The sequence below is a fragment of the Juglans microcarpa x Juglans regia genome, chromosome 5S (assembly GCF_004785595.1).
Source record: "Juglans microcarpa x Juglans regia isolate MS1-56 chromosome 5S, Jm3101_v1.0, whole genome shotgun sequence".
NCBI classification, from domain to species: domain Eukaryota; kingdom Viridiplantae; phylum Streptophyta; class Magnoliopsida; order Fagales; family Juglandaceae; genus Juglans; species Juglans microcarpa x Juglans regia.
The window spans coordinates 25,323,835-25,329,518 of record NC_054603.1 but is presented as its reverse complement, the minus strand read 5'-3'; the positions used below and the strand labels follow the sequence as shown (position 1 = coordinate 25,329,518).

The 5,684-nt window shown below is 33.8% G+C and overlaps 1 long non-coding RNA gene across 1 annotated transcript; it reads right to left on the bottom strand.

The window, feature by feature from the left end:
• Positions 1–3,358: 3,358 nt before the first annotated feature.
• On the bottom strand, positions 3,359–5,219 carry LOC121266765. Its single transcript, XR_005940915.1, has 3 exons — positions 5,104–5,219; positions 3,758–3,813; positions 3,359–3,571 (listed from the first exon to the last, which is right to left on the bottom strand). It is a non-coding gene; the product is annotated as an uncharacterized LOC121266765 (long non-coding RNA).
• Between the last annotated feature and the right edge of the window lie 465 nt (positions 5,220–5,684).

Here is a 5,684-nt window from a genome sequence, read left to right as displayed (position 1 = left end):
GAAGGAGGCAATTTAGGAATTTTATTTCTAATTATTACGCAACACCCTCCTGCAATTGGGATAACCTTTATGTTGCTCATTTTTTAGTGAGTCAAGTTTTTTGCGCCGTTAACGGAGATAGTTGCTTGGCATAAATTTAAACTCATTATTTTTATTTTTATCTTTCTTTTTATTTATTTATTTATATTCGTTGTTTTGTTTGTTAAAAAATCATTTTTAGCGTGTGTGCACATAATAAACATAATTTTGCCTTAATGCGATATGCACTGATCTACACATGATTGACACACACTCTATTTCTAACATTCTATAAAATTTGAGCATCTTGGTAGAGTGGTTGAGCAATTCAAATTCAAAGGCCTCCTGGAATTCAAGTTGATTGACACACCCTTGGCCTCTATGGAAGATTTTCTTGGTGAAGGTTCTTCTTTTTTTATTTTATTATTATTATTATTATTATTATTATTATTATTTTCAGCCGATATGCCTTCCTTTTCTTTCCATCAAAAATATCCAGCTCTCTCTTTAGCGTCCATGTGCGTGAGTTGACCGGAAATTCGTGTGAATTCTTTTGATCTTTTTTTCTTTTATCACTACGAGGGGAAAAGTCCTATAAATCGCCGGCCCCTTCTTTTTCCAGTGATTTAAACCTTACTTCATGTTTGCCGGTATTATTTCTCCACTTCTAATTTACCCCAACGGAAGCCAAAAATCTCTACTAAAAGATTATCTTTACGACGATTTTATTTGTTGCAAATAGTTCAAAATATCGCCGCAGTTATAATCGACGGTTCAATTCATAATCGTTGGGAAAGACTAATTTCGGCAATTTTTTATTGTCGCCAAAAGGACTAAAATCGCCACAAATACACCTTTCCAACGTTATCAAAAAATCGCTGCAACTGACTAATTCGTTTTGAAAACCCAATTGTGGTGATTAAAAATCGCCGGATATCAGTATTTCCTAGCGATTCTAGAATATCTACAATTGAGTTTTCAGTTCTAAATATCCAAATGAAGCGAGTGGAAAATCACTGCTTTTGATTCATTCCCAACAATTTAGGAATCGTCGCAAAATTATTTTTGGTTTTGTGAACTCAATTGCAGCGATTCTTAAATCGCTAGGAAATATACATATCCAGCGATTTTATAATCGCCGTAATTGAATTTTCGATTTTGAATATACAATTGCGGCTATCTTAAATCACTGCTTTTGATCCATTACCAGCAATTTAAGAATCGCTGCAATTACTAATTTAGGTTTTTAAAGCGCTTTCCCGGCGATTATTTTTCACCAGTAGTGAATTAAAATTGCCGGAAAAAGCTAATTAATCAAGATTGTTGACCCAGTGTTCTTACTGGGCCTGGTTTTTGGTTGTTCTTAAAGTCAACATAGTAACAACTTTTTCTTCATTCATTCAAATTGAACACTGATTCACATGATCAACTAATCCATCTACAAATATGGCTGAGACCATTAAAACCAATTCAATAATTTCTTCAAACGTCAACTCATCCAAACTCATATGTATTTATACATTGGGGTGGTGTATTATACTCATATCAAGTACAAACTAAGCTACATCTTAAATAATAGATAAACATCACTATTATAATAGATTTGAGAACTCTACTACACTAAAATAACTGCTACAAAGTTCCACAACTCTATTTAAGTGAGACTTTTCATCGTCATTGGCACCCACAGTTCTGCATATCACCTCTGATCGAGAAAGGTGGCAAACATGAAGATATATATCTCACATTACTGCAGCTCAGCCCAAGCTTTAATTGCCATATCACCCCGCTAATAAAAAACTCTTCTCTTTTGCATGACGTCAGAATATGTGTTGTCCGATGCCTGATGCAAGAGTGAAATGTCTAACTATTACTAAAGCAAGTGAGTTACTTCACAAAGACATGAAGATTCATTTTTTATTTCTTTATGAAAGACAAAGGAAAAACTGGACATTGGAGCTAGCATTGAACAAGAACAGTTCAAGTTCAGATTTTCAACAAGTATCTCTACTGTATGACAATACAATTTAGAAGAAAATCAAGAAATCTAGTTCCACCCATCAAATAAATTAAATATATGACATCAAGACAAGTCAATAGTAAATTTATTTTGTTGAAATCTATTCATATATGGATCTTATGGTCCCCAAAAAAATATAGAAGAGTTTTTTACCTACATGTTGATAACTCAACAAAGGTGTAAGATTTTTTTGACAAGTTATGAAGGACTTATTGATGGATAATCTGGTGTAAAAATTACTATATTTATACACTCTTCCATTTATACCACAATCTTGAAGCTATCTAGGGTAACAATAAATAGTCCTGGAGTTTAGGCTTACAACTAATAAATACTTGAAAACTCATTCTGAACTTAAAATTTCAGAATATGTACACATAAGAGTACAGTTGACATACCATGGTTGATGTCTAGATGAAAGGATTGACAAAGATGAAAGAATTCTCTCATTTAATCAAGGAACTGAATGTTGAGCCATCGTAGAGAATTACTCGAAGAAGAGACAAGGTAGATGATAAACAAAGGTCTAACGATGGAGAGAGTGGCTTTTAAATGTGGGCGTTGTAGCATCATAAAACAATAATCTTATGCTATATATAACGTCAAGCAACTAATATATAAACTGAATTTAGCAGAATTTAGAGAGGCACAAAAAGATGAATGAAGGGATGGATGCAAGAGAAGTGATGAACAGAGAAAATACAAAATGGATTGCACCAGATGAAGGCATCACAAAAGTTAATTTTGATGCTTCAATCGACAATGAAAACAAGAAGACGGGAATTGGTCTAATAGCAAGGAACAATCACTACAACAAATTAGCCCTTTTCTCATGAGTGATTTTGTCGCATTTAGTCTATATTTTTGTCCAAAATAATTTTTTCCCGCCATTTCAAGTCGTAGCAGACTCCTTAGAAATGCGTGGCAACTTAAGTACTTAAAGTTACGAGTGAAATATATGTCAAAAATACTCTTTTTTCAGCAATTCTTTTACTCGCAAAAGTGGAAACTTTCATCGCAAAAAGTATGTCAACCATGGTTAACTGGGGTTGGAAATACTTATCTGCCGCAGTGGAATTCGCGGGAAATATGCATTTGAGACCAAAAAAATATTTCCGACAATTTATGATCACCGAAAATAGTCTTTTATGAAATAAAAAAAAATACTAGTAAAACAATTTCAGATCCTTATACCTAATATACAACAAATATGAATAATATATTACCATTACATTAATATCGGTAATAATATATTATGCACTTAAGTTGAGCTGAAAGAAAAAGAATCCCTAAGTAAAACTAGAAAAGTTTAACACTGCAAAAAAGTAAAACTATAAAAGCTCAGAACTGCATTTGACCACATTGACTAAGTACATATATGTGGAAATCTCTAGGCTTTCAAATAAGAGACGACAAAAAAAAAAAAAAAAAAAAAAACTACTTTAACACAAATTAGATTAATGAAGTACTTTGATTACTGGGTTGGCCCACCTTGATCCCTCTCATATTCCCACTTTGATTGCAAGTTTGTTTCTGTGTACACAGCATCATGTCATCATATTCAACTAATCGTTCATGGTATATACATATTCAACTAGCACAATCAGAGCACACTCCTCACATATGCAATTTACAACATAGCATAGCTTATCAAAAGTTGGGAACTGGATTTGGCAACATTAACAAACTGATAATAATCATCAAGCCATAGAAGCTTACCTTGTTTTGAAGTAGTAATGGTTCTACAGATTTCTTATACACACTAAAGATTCCATCTGCACAATTCACCACACAATAAAGAATGAGTGTGATAGAACAAAAACAAAATGGGTGGTGGAGGTCGTGACTCAAGTAGGAGAGGGAGAGAGAGGTATACACACATCTGAGAGGAGATCTAACTACCATTAACAATTCCATATAAAGTCATAAACAAAAAAGAAAAAAAAAAAGAAAAAAAGAAAAAAGAATCCATTCCCCAAAAGTAATACGAAGATGAAAAGACATAGGGCAACAGTGCAAGAAATTCAACCTACATGTAAAAGTGTAAAAAGGAAATTCACAAAAATGAAAACACATGAATTTGCATTCACAAAACATTATGTATTACAAAATTGAAAGGGTGAAGTCTACATTTTCATTGTACCTTACATACAGGTGTTCAATCAAGCAAAGCAAGAGTTCTTCAGAGGCAGCTTAGGAAACTCAAATACAGTTTACACAGTTCACTAGTATCGTGTCGTACTAATAATATATAGACAGTACAACTCTTCCATGCTAAGGCAGCAAGCTCTCAGGCAGGATGGCCCATGGTCTGCTCTATTGGAGGAATCATAACCAAGATTGATTGAGCATTGAACCCTAAGAACCTCAATGTAATTTTTTGAGAAGATAAAGAAGAAAAGATAACTATGAAATATGAATAAAGCTATTAGTATTATGAACTCATTATTGGTCAAAGCTCATTAGAAAATGAGAAGAATCATGTATACTACTTCTAGTAAGCTTTAATTATTTTCAAACATAAGGTCAATTAATATATTTAGTCGAACCATGATTAGCAAATACTACCATCATAGGCAGATAGAAAATAAAAAACTACAGCTAAGAGGCTTAGACTTGTTTCATGAACCGATGCTCTAGTATTTATCACACCACCATCTATCTATCAATATCAATTCTTGAGAGCATGTTATGATTCACACCTACTTTAAGTCCATCACTACAAATTCATGACACAAAAAACAAGTAGGAGTATAAACGATGGACTAATATACAAGGCATAAACATGCACTTCCGATAAAGAAAACACTTTCAAAACTTCCTCTCCTAGGTGTTTAATCATTTTTTTGCTTGCTTATCTTCAAATTATAAACATACCCGATGCTTTAGTGTCCACACACAGAGCACCAACAGAATTACTTCCAGATTTTACCATCACTTTAGGCAAGGGTTCCTCATAATTTAGTAACATAAACCACAGGAAAACACACACCCACATTCTAGCCACAAATTGTATATACCTTCAACAGAATTGGCGATCGAAGGAAAAGACCAAAGAACATTACCACTTTGAGAAGAAGCCGTCTCAGTCATGCCACAAATCAAATCATTTGCCTCCGTTGGAGTCAAAAAACCTTCCTCAGCACCATTTTCCAGCTCACTTGTAACGCGAAAAGCATTCAATAAGTGCTAGTTTCGTAATGAAATACAACCATTAAGGAAAAAATGAAGAAGAAACCACCAAATTCTCATACCAAATTCAGAAAAAACAGGTCTAACGATCACATACTTGTAAGTTGGGGACTATTGGAAGGAGCAGTAACAAGACCTCCCATCATAGATGAAGTTAAGTGGATAGAAATAAATTTCACACCTTACTCTAAGCTAAAACCTGCAATATGCAAAATTACAGAGAAAAATCGAAGTTCGTAAAACAGAAACCATGGGAGAACTACTAATACACTATTTTCTTTTGGATATATTAATATACTATTTTTTAATAAAATGCAAAAGGAAATCAAGGGAGAGGAAATCCCAGAAACTGAAAACAAAAAACCATAGATGAAATGTCTGAAGAGAGAGAGGTGAGGTCGCTCGGGGGAGAGAGGCTCGAAGTCGGTGGGAAGGAGAGAGAGGTGAGGTCGCC